We start from the raw sequence: 14811 nt of genomic DNA on the forward strand, positions 1-14811 counted from the left end.
CATTCCACACATTTGTCAAGCACTGTTTTGAGCCTACTACTCAATTAGAAACTTTTCATACAAAGGTGAAAAAGTTTTTCTTTCAATCTCAAGATACTGAATTACCTCAGTGATCTGAGATACTTTAGAACATTTTTGTGTGTTATAAAAAACTAATTCGTTATTCATAACTGCTGGAACCTAGAAGTTTATCCTTCAGTAGGTAAATGGATATACAAAGTGTGGTACATCCATACAATGCAATATTATTCAACAACAAGAAGAAATAGGATATCAAGTGACAAAAGACATGGAAGAACCTTAAAAGAATACTGCAAGTGAAACAATCCAGTCTGAAAAGTCTACTTACTGTAGGACTTCAACTATGTGACATTCTTGAGAAGGCAAAACTATGGAGACATTAAAAAACATAGGGGTTGCCCATGTTGGAATGGGGAGGAAAAGGAAGAGACAAATAAATAGTGCATAGGGAATTTTTAGGGCAGCAAAACTATTCTGTATGATTCTACAATGGTAGATAGATTCCTTATACATCTGTTAAAACCTGCAGAATGTACAACACAAAGAGTAAACCCAATGTAATCTAAGGACTGTAGTTAATAATAATGTATCTATATTGGCTCATCAATTAAAACAAATGTACCACACTAACTCAGGATGTTAATAACAAGGGAAACTTGCTGGGGAAATATAGAAGGGAATTCTCTGTACTTTCCACCAGATGTGAGAAGACAAGAAAGTTCACTTCAGTTTAGAATTTCCCTTAGTCCTCTTAATGAAGCCTATATTATGGGTGCTCACTATTGTGTTTAGTTTAAAGGCCTTAAAATCTCCTGATTCTTTTAAGACTTAGATGAGAATATGAAAAAGTTTTTCGTAGGGCAACATAGAACAAATATTCTGTGTCTCCCTTCCTCAGAGCTGTTCAACTTGGTCTACCAATCTCAGCACTACCTCACTGTTTCTGGGGCTAAACCATGAGTAATCTGAATTTTATCAAACACAGGATGTCATTAGTTGTTAAGACCTGCTACTACTTCATGTACAGCTAAGAAAAAAAAAATTGCCAATTAACCACCATACCATCAATTAAGTGGAAGACATATCCTGTTTTCAGAAGATGTTAAGCAGTGAAACTTAAGTGAAATATGGTTTCCTCAAAAAGAGATGATCTTTTCTTTATTAAAAGAGACATACAACAAAAGATAATCCCCATGCTACAAATATTTGTCTTATTTCTATATGACAAAATTTCCCCCAAAAACAAAATTAGTAGTAACTTGAAAATAAAAACCATTTCCATATGGGCTATGATAGCAATAAAAATATTGCCCAAACAAGGGATGTATTCATACTGATACCCTCTGCATGAAAAGATTTCATGGAATAGTACTGAGAAAATTTTCCCAAGAAATAAAATCTCTTAACCACACTATGGCCCGAAGTATTCAAGACAAAAAAAATGCTGAATAAATATAGTTCCTATATCAGTTAAAGTCCTTTATCATAAAAGAGTCCTTACTTACCCATAGGGAATAGTTCTGAGACCCCCAGTGGATGCCTGAAACTCTGGATTATACTGAACCCTATCTATATGTTTTTTCCTATACATACTTACCTATGAAAAAGTTTAATTTACAAATGATGAGTATTAAGGAGGGCACTTGTTGGGATGAGCAATGGGTGTTATATGTAAGTACTACACTGTATGTTAACTAACTTGAATTTAAATAATTTTTTTAGAAGTGAGGCAAAGAGATTAACAATAACTAATAAAATAGAGCAATTAAACAATATACTGTAATAAAAGTTATATAAATGTGTTCTCTCAAAATACCGTATTGTACTGTATTCTTTTTTCTTGTGATGTGAAATGATAAATGCCTACATAATGAGACGAAGTGAGGTGAATGCTGTAGGCACTACAACGTGACATTAGGCTACTACTAAAATGAGACATGCTGGATGGTCAGAAGGAGAATCATCTGCTCTCTGAGGATGACAACGGAAAGTAAAACTGTGGATAATGGGAGACTACTGTAGATTGCTTTTTCCAATAATTATTTTTCCTACTCCTAGTGATAGCTCTATAGCAGGGAAATACAGGGAAGCCTTTTTTACTTCTAATAAGCTATTAATATTAACTGCAAAGTGGAAAGAATAAATCAAAAATTCCATAGGTACTCATGCTCCTAAATTATGAGAGAATACCGTCTTCCCCACCCAAAAGAACATGATGGAATACTTGACCTATTTGCCTTCTTATCAATTCTCTCCATTTCCACAAGCTCCCTCATTATGTCAACAGGCATTATAATTTTCACAAGAGAAAGCACTCACTAAGGTCATTCACCATAGGATATTGGAAATAACCAACAAGGACTCACATCCTGAAGGAAATTATGTTGCATTTAATCTTTCTTCTAATCTCCTCCCACTTTCAGATGCCCCATCTGACTATGATTTCCAGAATGACCAATCTGGGCTTCTCTCATCTCTAGTCATTCTTCATGGGATCAGAAGTAAAACCTTAGTAAAGATGAGTAAGGAGAGGGGAGTCTGGTAGACCTTAACCTCTCTTGATCTCAGGGTTCTAAGTTCAAGTCCCACGTAGAGCTTACTTAAAAAATAAAATAAATCTAAAAACAAATAAATACAATTTAACAAAAAAGAGGAGTAAGGAGAGTTTAGACAAAAATAAAAAAGAGTTTAGTTGAGCTTTTCCTATAAAGTCACAAAAAAGAGCCACAATGTTCTATGTCAAAGAAGAAAATAAGATCTCTTGGAACTGGCACTGTTTATACATAACATAAAAGTCAGAGAAGAAGGGAAGGGTAGAAGGATACACCAGGCAATATATCAGGTAAGAGAATACATCAGAGACAAGGCAAAAAAGGACTAGCTAAAAATCCCCAAAAGAAAATGGAAAAGAGCAGCTGATAGATACTCCAGTGTTATGACTATCCAAACCCAAGATTGGTGACTGACGGGTTGAATCATAGTTGTACCACTGTGTATAGTTGGCATTAAAGACAATGAAGAGCAAAATAAAAAAAACAATCGATTAGATCTAGGCCACCTCTGACCCGGTAAGGATGTGGAAAGAGGGGCCGTGAGCCTCACAGTTAGCAATCTTTGGGGGTTACGGTGGGTCAGTGACAGGTATGCACCTGGCCAGCATTTCTGCCGCTTTGCCTGGGAGGACTCAAACTGGCACCTGGAAACTTTAGGAAGACGTGATTTTCAAAAGTAATTATGAAAACATTTGTCATTGGAATTAGTGGTATGACAAATGGCAGGAAGATAACACTGGCTAAGAAACATCTCCCAAACTGCAGGATCATATCTCAGGATGATTTCTTTAAGCCACAGTCTGAGATAGAGACAAATACAAATGGATTTCTGCAGTATGACATGCTTGAAGCACTTAATGTGGAAAAAATGATGTCCACCATTTCCTGCTGGATGAAAAGCCCAAGACACTCATTGGTATCAACAGACTGTGGAAATGCTAAGGGATTTCCCATATTAATCACTGAAGGCTTCCTTCTCTTTAATTATAAGCCCCTGACACTCTATGGAACATAGGCGCTACTTTCTGACCACTCCATATGAAGAACGTTAAGGGGAGGAAGAGTACAAAGGTCTACGAGCCTCCAAACCCTTCCAGGGTACTTGGATGGCCACGTGTGGCCCATCTATCTAAAGCACAGACAAGAAATGGAGACATCAGGTGGGAAATGGTTTACCTAGGCAGAACAAAATCTGAAGAGGACTTCTTTCCACAAATGTATGAAGATCTACTATAAGAACTAGCAAAGCAAAAGTGTTTGCAAGTAGCAACATAAAGATGGAGTGGACTAAATCCTTCCTGAAATGAATTAGGAAACTCAAAGGAGTATGTTTAAGAACTTTTAACAATACATAATATGTAGTTTGGTTGATGACAGCCGTTGGTTCATTTGTATTATCACACATGGTTTCCCCAATATGTGGAACAGTAAATAGTGGTCTATACCTTTGGTATAGGAATTTACCTTGATAAGCTGTTCTCACTCCAAGGGGTGCAGAGATACAGCATAGCTCACAAACAATGAGTCAGTTCCTCTAATGATTGTCAAACTTTTCTGAATGGGACCCAGAGTACAAAATAAGGCTTACATCACAATCCAGTATATATGCAATCTATCATGTCTGTATGTATCGATGTGTTTGTGTATATATGTGTCTCTGTACATACAAATACAAACGTGTATGATGTGTGTGTATATATACACACATATCAAGTAACACAAAGCATTTACCTTAGATATAATGCACGGTGATATTTTTCTACTTGTAATTTTTTTTAATATTCGTTACCATCCAATGCCACTGCCTACCTCCTGCAAATAAAGGCTTTTTTAGGAATAGCAGTCACATTGGATAAATCAAAATTTACTAGAAAAAAAAAGAAAACAATAGATTAAAGAAATGCAACATTGTGTTACCTCCTAAGTATCTGTGCCAAAAAAATGTTTAACCTGAATTAAATCAAACCTATACATCTAACACCCAGTTTACAGGAAATACAGAGAACACTAAAACAAACTAGTGCCAAAGGAAGCAATCAGACAAAAACCAGAAGGCAGGTCATTCTGTACCACAAGTCTCTTCAACAAATTAGCATGATGAGTATCGAAAGACAGAGTAACGTTTAGCATAAAAAAGACATCATATGAAAAAAGTAAAGTCTACTTAAAAGAAGAAAAAAAAGACTGAGAGATAAAACTAAATGTAATGAATGGTTCCTAACTGGATCCTGATTTGAACAAACTAGCTACAAAACACATTGTTGGGGATAATGAGAAATGTGAATATGGACAAGGTATAACACAATGAAGAATTATTGTTTTTTTAATGTGTGTAACAGTATTATTATAGTAATCCAAGAAATGTCCCTATATTTCAAAGATACAAATGATGTCAGCAATTTAGCTTTAAACTCTTCAGTTATTATCAATCTACCCTAATGGACAAAACTAACTAACTATGGAGTACAGATGAGGCAAATACCCTTCGAGAAGCATATCATGTTCTCTATAAAGCCCTGCCTGATTATTTCTGTTCTGTTCCACTCAGATTAGATACTCCTCCTCTGTCCTTTCCAAGTACTCTGTGTTCATCCATATACATTCAAGGAAACAGTTTCCAGGAGGCTAATTCAGACAGGCAGCAGACCAGCCACACTGCTTTTCACCATGGACTAAGAACCTGGCCTTGCTGACAACGTTTGATTTCAAGAGTAGGAAAGCCCAAAGGTTTGTAAACATTCTCTTTGATAGAAGCACATAAATTGCAAGGCAGGTTCTTCTGGAATACTAATGCAACCCTCCAATATAAAAGTATGGTTGAAGAAAAAAAGGTACAGTGAAGGATTTGAGAACTTGGCTTCTCAGGCTTGGCACATTCTCACTCTTCAGAGGCACCTTTGCAATTTCTTGAGGAATTAGGGAGGACAAGGAAACTTTACTTCTGATTGGAGTATGCTATTCTGGCTCTTATTTTGTACAAATGTCTCAAAGCATGTTAATTTCTGCCATTAAAGAAAATGTATATTCTTTAATTCTGTCTGGTGGCACTTTTCTATCAAAAACTATCTCCTTGTGATAACCAAACAATATCGCAGACATAGCATCTATCAAATTGTTTTGAAATCTATTTACCAATCTCCTTGCAAGAAACCAAGCAGTAAAAGGTGGGACTTCATTTACCTTTGCACCTTCTAGCAGAGTGCCTGGCATATCCTAAGTACTTAATAAATGTTTAAGCTGAAGTGAAAAAATGGGAATAGAGAGAAATTTTCATAGTTCTTTCCCCACAGGAAAGTAGTTAGGTAAGAATGCTAGAATGGAACAACAGATGTGAGCTTCTTGAAGACAGGGACTATATCCTATTAATCTTTACAACCTCATATTTGAGACAATGGAGAGAGAAAGAGAGAAATGGAGACATGGGTATAAGAGTACAAACAGAGAAAAGGAGATAGGGAGTAAGAATGAATTTTGAGACTACTCAGTTTATGAAACTTCCAAATACCTTTTAGAGAAGACTAATTTGTAAGTATGGTTGGTTTTTAATTGATTGGGAAAGGACAAGGAATTATGACTTTTTATCTATTACTGCCAAACAGGTAAATATTTGCTGGGGGACAGGGGGGTGAAATCTGAATCCACAGAAGAATTCTAAATATATAACCTTTTCTTTTTTTTTTTTTTAATTTTTTTTTTTCAACGTTTATTTATTTTGGGACAGAGAGAGACAGAGCATGAACGGGGGAGGGGCAGAGAGAGAGGGAGACACAGAATCGGAAACAGGCTCCAGGCTCCGAGCCATCAGCCCAGAGCCCGACGCGGGGCTCGAACTCACAGACCGCGAGATCGTGACCTGGCTGAAGTCGGACGCTTAACCGGCTGCGCCACCCAGGCGCCCCTATAACCTTTTCTTTAAGAACCTTGCTGACATCATTACTGTCCCATTTGCTAAGCGAAACACGGAAACACAATGTTCTATTCCATGTGAAACTCTTCTTTTTAAACAAGATATATGATATTTTCACTTATCTCAAAATAGTCTCTAATATGTCTTTAGCATATCTGCAAAGGTCTGGTTCCAGAACTATGTTCAAACCCTACAATTACGTAAATAAAGTTACTATGAGAAGCAGAGGAAATACGATTTTCCAACCTGGAGAGAAAAAAAAAGAAACAACTCTATAAAAGAAGGCATCTTTTGAAGTAGGTTCCACACCCACCCAAAGTGGGTCTTGAACTCATGACCCTGAGATGAAGAGTCACATACTCTACTGACTGAGCCAGCCAGGCGGCCCAGAAAGACATCTTTTAAGACAGAAAACAGGGGCGCCTGGGTGGCTCAGTCGGTTAAGCGGCCGACTTCGGCTCAGGTCATGATCTCACGGTCCTTGGGTTCGAGCCCCGCGTCAGGCTCTGTGCTGACAGCTCAGAGCCTGGAGCCTGTTTCGGATTCTGTGTCTCCCTCTCTCTCTGACCCTCCCCCGTTCATGCTCTGTCTCTCTCTGTCTCAAAAAAATAAATAAACGTTAAAAAAAATACTATCTCCAACTAAAGACAAAAAAAAAAATTAAAAAAAAAAAAAAAAGAAAAGACAGTAAACAAAAGGAGTATGTACCTGGCATTAAAAAATTCAAATTTCACAAAGAGATAAAAACAAAAGGTACATCTCTCTACCATCTCCAATCCCCAGTTCTATTCCCCAAATGTAACCACTTAATATTTTATCAGGTATCCTTCAAGAAAAAGATGTGACGGGACGCCTGGGTGGCTCAGTCAGTTAATCGTCTGACTCTTGCTATCAGCTCAGGTCATGATCTCAAGGTGCATGAGTTTGAGTACCACACTGGGCTCCCTGCTGATAGCGCAGAACTTGCTTGGGATTCTGTCTCTGCCCCTCCCCTGCACGCTCTCTTTCTCTCTCTCTCTCAAATAAATACATAAACTTTACAAGAAAAAAAAAAAAGATGCATCTACTTTTTAATGTCCACATGACATCGTACAATAAAAAACCTTTTTTGATACCTTATATTATACACTTAATATATCTTGGGAATCTTTCCATATCAGCACATAAAATTAGTAATGGTCTAACACTAGTTATCAAGCATTTACAACTTGTGTGCCAGATACTGTGTAAAGGGTTAGATTTGTTATACCTCATTTAATCCTCAGAAAAACTCTATGAAGTAGGCATTATATCAGGATACTTAAGCATCAAGAGGTTAAGGTCACATAACTAATAAGGAATAAAACCAAGATCTGAACATGGAGCCCCACTCTTAAACACTGCTCTCCTAATTTTTATCTGCTACAGAGGTCAAGATATGGGTAAACCAGAACATATTTAGCCAGCAGTCTCTATTGGTAAACATTTAGGCTATTTCTAGTTTTTGCAAAGATTATCACTGGAATCCAAGCTCCATTAGAGATTTTTGTCTAAATCTAAAATTATGAATGATCCTTATTTTCTCTTTTGGGCCTTTTGTATTTCCAAATTTTCTGCAGCACCATATATTATTTTATAGTCAGAAAAAAACAGATATTTTTAGATAAACGTCAAAAATAAAGGAACTTCCCAAGCTTATTAAAGGTAGAGAGGCAGGGTTTGTATTCAGATCCACAAAGCTCCTAAGGCCTATTTCCTTGAAAGTAAGTTTCCAAAAGTCGACGATTCTAGCTGCAGTTCATATTAATGAGTTCTCTAGTCTCAAAAACCTAGCCTATGAGGTCAGCTAAAGATACTCAGTGAAAATGTCTAGTGTATACACTAACATATTAATAGGAGCACTGTAATTACAACCACCACCACTGTTATGATCTGCTTCCTATCTTTCATGGCTGGCCAAATAAAACTCCTGTCTGAGGCCCTGTCACTTATCAGTTAGCCTGTGTTGAACTCTTCGGGAATTTAGGTTCACAGTGGACCAGTAACCACTAAAGGTCTAAGAAAACAAAAACAGATCGAGATTGATTTGTTAAAACCAAAGAACAGAAATCCTTCTATATAATACACTTAACATTTAAGACATAGTTCCTTTTTGGGGGAGGATAAGGAAAAAAAGATGTCTATGACTCATGTATCCCATCTGACACAATTTTGGAATAGCATATAAGTCAAAGATTTAGAAAGCACTGTTTGAAAGGGACGTGGATGTCTCCATCACTCTGATCTAGAATATTCCACCATAATTCAATTTCCTCAACTAAAAACATGGTGATAACATTGTTGCCTACCTCATAGAACATACCAGCTTATAACTACACACAAAAAGAATTTAAAAATTTACCATTTGAAAAAATTAACGCTGATCTGAAATTGGCAACTAAAAAAAAACTGAGGTGGGGGGGGGGGAGATAACCTCTACTGTAAAAACTCAATCTTCCCAAAAGGAGATAAATGTATCTTCAATTCCACCCTACTTCATAAAAATAAAGCCAGAATCTCCCACAAACATATAAACTATATCCTGTATACAATTAGTTGCTAAGACCTATTCATGCTCTTAAATACTTCTCAAATCTTTTCTTCTCCTTCCCTTTTCTACACCATCTGCCTACAAATAGTATCATACTTAATGGTGAAAGTCTGAATGCTTTCCTCCTTAGACTGGGGAGAAAGCAAGGGTATCTGCTCTCACTATTCAACATTGTACTAGAGGTTCTAGCCAGTGTAGCAGGGGAAGGAAAGAAAGAGACGGAAACAAATCAAGGGCGTTCATATTGAAAAGGAAGAAATAAAACTCTTTACTCACAGCCAACATAATCCTATATGCAGAAAATCTAAGGAACTCGCAAAAAAACTACTAGAAATGGGGTGCCTGGGTGGTTCAGTCAGTTGGGCATTGGATTCTTAATCTCGGCTCAGGTCATGATCTCACAGTTTGTGAGTTCGAGCCCCACACTGGGCTCTGAGCTGACAGGGAGGAGTCTGCTTGGAATTCTCTCTCCCTCTCTCTCTCTGCCCGTTCCCCACTCATGCTATATCTCTCTCCCAAAATTAAACAACAACAACAAAAAACCCACAAAAAAAAAAAAACAAACAAAAAAACACTACTAGAACTAACGAGTTCAGCAAAGTCAGAGGATACAAGTTCAATATTCAAAAATCAATTGTATCCCGATATACTACAATGAACAAACCAAAAACAAGTTTTTAATTCCATCATGGTAACATCAGAAGCAATACTTAGAAACAGATTTAGCAAAAGAAGGACAAGACTTACATACTGAAAACTTTAAAACTTTGCTGAGAGAAATCAAATAATACCTAAATAAATGAAGACACAGTCTGTTTGTGGATCTGAAGACTCAATATGGTTCAAATGGAAATTCTCCCCAAACTAATTTACAGATTCAGCATAATCCCTATCAAAATCCCAAAAGGATTTTTGCAGAAATTGGCAAACTTTATACTGATGTTGATCCTGAAATGTTTATGGAAATGCAAAAAGTCCAGAATGAGTAATACAATTTTGAAAAAGAAATAAAAAGTTGGAGGACTCACACTTCTGGATTTCAAAATTTACTATAAAGTAATACTATTCAGAACACTGGTACTAGTCTAAGAATAGACATACAGATCAATGAAACAGAACTGAATGTCAAGAAATAACCACATTTACGGTCAACTGATTTTTGAAAAAGGTACCAAGGCAATTCAATGAGACAAAAAATAGTCTTTGCAACAAACAGTGTTGCAAAAGAACATTCACACACAAAAGATGAATTTAGACCCTTATCTCACACCATGCACAAAAATTAATGCAAATGGATCATAAACCTAAAGTAAGAGCTGAAACTATAAAAACTTGCAGAAGAGAGAAGGAAATCTTGACCATGAATTAAGGAGAGTCTTAGAGACTGACACCAAAATCATGATCTATAATAAGAAAAAAAAAATTTGATGCATTGGACTTCATCAAAATTTAATATCTCTGCTTCAAAATTCACCATTTAGAAAATAAGAAACTAAGCAGACAGGGAGAAAATATTTGTAAATCATGTACCTAATAAAAGACTTGTATTCTGAACATATAAAAAAACTCCTACAATTCAAAAACAAGATTAAATAACCAAATTAAAAATGAGAAAAAGACAGGAATAGATATTTCACCAAAGAAGATATGTGAATGGCCAATAAGCACAAGAAAACATCACAAAATCATTAGGGAAATGCAAATCAAAACCACAATGAAACGCCACTTCACACTCATTAGAATGCCTACAATCAAAAAGAAAACACCAGTGTTAGCCAGGATGTGGAAAAATCTGAACCCTCACATATTGCTAACGAAAATGTAAAATGGTGCAGTTGCTATGGGAGAGTTTGGCAGTCCTTAAAAATTAAACATAAAATACCAGATGACCCAGAAATTCCATTCCTAGGAACATACTCACAAGAATGGACAATAGGTGTTCAAAAGAAGCTCGTACATGAATGTTTGCACAAGCACTATTCACCATCGCCAAAAGGTAGAAACAAGCTAAACGTCCATCAACTGATGAAAAGGTAAACAAAATGTATGACAGACATGTAATGGATTATTCAACTATAAAAGGGAATGAAGTACTCATACATGCTGAATCATGAAAATATTATGCTAAGTGAAGGAAACCAGGCACAAAGAGCTACATATGTAGAGGAAAAGCAAATCTAGAGAGAGAGGCAGGCAGAAAATGGGTTAGTGGTTGCCTGGGACTTGGAATGGGAATAGGAAGTAAATGGGCACAAGGGGTTTTAGGGGGTGATGGAAATGCTCTGAAAGTAGATTGTGGGTGATGGTTTCTCATAACTCTATCAGTTTACTAAAAATCACTGAAGGGTACACTTAAAGTGAATTAATTTATGGTAGGTAAAGTATACCACACAGATTCTGTGTCTCCCTCTCTCTCTGCCCCACCATTGCTTGCGCTCTCTCTCTCTTAAATATAAATAAACATTAAGAGAAAGAGAGAGAGAAAGAAAGAAAGAAAGAAAGAGCGAGTCTTAAATATAAATAAACATTAAGAGAAAGAGAGAGAGAGAGAGAGAGAGAGAGAGAGAGAGAGAGAGAAAGAAAGAAAGAAAGAAAGAAAGAAAGAAAGAAAGAAAGAAAGAAAGAAAGAAAGAAAGAGCGAGCCGGGGTACCTGGATGGCTCAGTCAGTTGAGCAGCCGACTTCAGCTCAGGTCATGATCTCATGGTTTGTGAGTTCTAGACCCACATCAGGCTCTGCACTGACAGTAAGGAGCCTGCCTGGTATTCTCTCTCCCTCTCTCTGCCCCTTCCCCACTTGCGCTCTCTCTGTCTCTCTCTCTCTTTCAAAATAAATAAATAAACTAAAAAAAAAACAGAGCCTAGGAATGACTGGAATTGCTCTGTGAAGGTAAGAGGAAGAAATTGCTTCCCAGTCAGAGAAACAATGATAAAGGGAGGAAAAAGAAGAGGAAGAGTGGAGTCTGTAAGAAAGTCTTGCACCCTTCAGCTCCTTCCCACAATCCCTGTATCTTCAGCAAAGTTTATGAAAATCATTAAATGGCTGATATGATTGCAGCTTTTGGTGTCAGAGGACAAATGAGATGCAGGAGTGCAAATGCAGAAAGAGGCAAGGGAAGTCCAAAACACAACATCGAAGCAGACCTCCTTGTGAGGGCTAGGGATTGGCATTAAAGTCAGAGCTAAACTTAAAGTTTTAAGGAACAGGGATCCACGGCTGCATCAGGCTACAACGCTTTTCTTTAGATTTTTGTATTTACCAGTTACATTTAAATTTTAGCAGGTAGCACAATTGACTATATTGCTTTATGTTTAGATAATTTTAGTGATCTCAACAAGTTACAATGACCAATTTGAAGGAATATCAGTTGTTTTGGTGTGACCAGCACTCTAACCCTCCTCCTTCTTTTGGTTAGGAACCCCTTCTTTTTGGTAAGGAACTCCTTACTTAGGATTGGGTGGGGCTGACACCATCACCTCTCTCCTCCAAGCTGAGGTGAACAGGTGACCAGGAATGGCCAGCAACCCCTATATCCCTAAACACAGTAATCTGTTCAAGGAAGGACATGTGATACAAGCCAGACCAATAATTGAGTTCCTGAATGTTTTCTGCCAAAACTAAATGGTAGGATTTGAGCCTAGGGCTGTCAACAATCATTGTAACCATTCAGTGGAAAATCTATCAAAGATGCGAAGATGAGAGGCTGCTGATATCATCTGTATCCCTGGACCTGACATACTCAGTTATATGCAAATTAATCTGACTGGAGATTCTGTCAAATGCAACCAAAATGTCTCCTCTGTAAAAAGCCACTGAAAAATTAGCGACACATCTACACTGGTTGCCAAAGGGGTCAAAATGACGCAACCCAGAAGTGAAGGGGAGTTCACTCTCTCAGGAGATTGAATTGACTAACGGAAAACAGGATGCAAGAGAAGAGCAGAGAGATAAATTTCTTCTTCTAGACTCCCATCTACTGATGTGAGAAACTGTTCCTCTGTCCAAAGATACCCTGTGTGACCAAGCAAGCACACCTGCCAAACAATGTCTCTCCAGTCCTTTGTGAAGCAGAGGCCAATGAGATAAGGTATCACCTGACATTGTTTCCCATCTCTGCCTCACTTCCCTCTTCTCAGGATCCCTGGGATTATGCCTCCCAGATAAACCCTCAACCTTAATCCTTGTATCGGTCTCAGTTTTCTAGGGAACTCAGATTAAGAGTATCTACAAAAAAACCTACAGCAACCATTAGGCTTACTATTAAGTGAAACATAGAAAGCTCCCCTCCCTCTGAGATCATAAACAAAATGAGGACACTCAGTATGAATACAATGTTAAATAGAAAGGGTAATAATCTACATAGTAATGCAAGATAACCATCTATAGAGCAAGACAAAAAAGCAAATCAGCTATAAGGTTTGGAAAGGAAAAAACAAAAATTCATAATTTCCAGATGATATGGCTGTCTATACAGAAAATACAAAAGTCACAGATACATTTTTAGAGTTAACATGAGTTTAACAAGGTATGTAGCTAGATACAAAATGGTTATATACTTAGAAATAAATCTAACAAAAGATATGCAAAAACCTGACAGAGAAAATTATAAAATTTTGTTGTATGATATAAGGAAGACCTAAATAAATGAAGAGATACACCATAATCAGGGATTGGAAACTCAGTATTATAAGGACGTCATTTCTCTGTCAAATTGATGTTTAGATTCAATGTAATCCCAATCAAATTCTAATAGGACTTGGGGATTTTTGTTTGTTTTTTGGTGGATTCTAAAATATACAAGGCAATTCAAAGGACTAGGGGAAAGCAAGACACTTTTTTAAATGGTGGGGGGAGTTATTCTACCAAATTCTAAGCCTTATTATAATTAAGAGTATTTATAATTGGTGAAAATATGTATAACCAGCCCAAAAAAACAAAATAGAGAACCCAAAGACCCACAAATGACACAATCTATTATAGAAGTGGCAGGGCAGGTCAATAGGGAAAGGATAATCTATTTGGAAAAAAATTAAAATTCTTATACACATATCAAGTCCAGGTGGAATATAAACCTAAATATAAAGGAGCCAACTAGAAGGTTTATGATAATATACATGAATATCATAATGACCACAGGTTTATAAAATATTTCTTTTTTTTTTAAGTTTATTATTTATCGAGAGAGAGTGAGCGAGCAGGGGAGGAGAGAGGAAGAGAGAGAGAGAGAGAGAGAGAGAGAGAGAGAGAGAGAGAATCCCAAGCAGGCTTCATGCTGTCAGCACAGAGCCCTACCCTAGGCTCGATCCCACAACTGTAAGATGACTTAAGTGGAAACCAACCAAGAATCAGACATTTAGCTGACTGAGCCACCCAAAAGGTAATAAAATATTTCTTAAAGAAGACCTCAAAAGTACTAACCATTAGAAAAGAGAGAGAGAGAGAGAGAGATAAACTGATCAATTATATTAAAACTGAGAACTTAGTTTTCAAAAGACTCCATAAAAATAATTTCTTGAGAGAGAGAGCATGCACAAGACAGAGCAAGGGAGAAGGGTAGAGGGAGAGAGAGAAAGAGACACTTTTTTTTTAATGTTTTCATTTATTTTTGAGAGAGAGAGAGAGAGTGCAAGTGGGGATGGGGCAAAGAGAGAGGGGGACAGAGGCTCTGAAGCAGGCTCTGCACTAATAGCAGTGAGCCCGATGTAGCGCCTGAACTCATGAACCCAGAGATATTACCCGAGCCAAAGTTGGGCGCTCAACCAA

General features: G+C 37.1%; 1 protein-coding gene and 1 pseudogene across 8 annotated transcripts in view; one reads left to right on the plus strand and one right to left on the minus strand.

Annotated features, from left to right (window-relative positions):
- The window catches only part of DOCK7 (dedicator of cytokinesis 7), a 226890-nt gene that overhangs the window by 203571 nt on the left and 8508 nt on the right, over positions 1 to 14811 (minus strand). The window lies entirely within an intron of this gene.
- LOC115520194 lies at positions 3226 to 3848 on the plus strand (annotated as a pseudogene).

The sequence above is a fragment of the Lynx canadensis genome, chromosome C1, assembly GCF_007474595.2.
Source record: "Lynx canadensis isolate LIC74 chromosome C1, mLynCan4.pri.v2, whole genome shotgun sequence".
In the NCBI taxonomy this organism is placed as follows: domain Eukaryota; kingdom Metazoa; phylum Chordata; class Mammalia; order Carnivora; family Felidae; genus Lynx; species Lynx canadensis.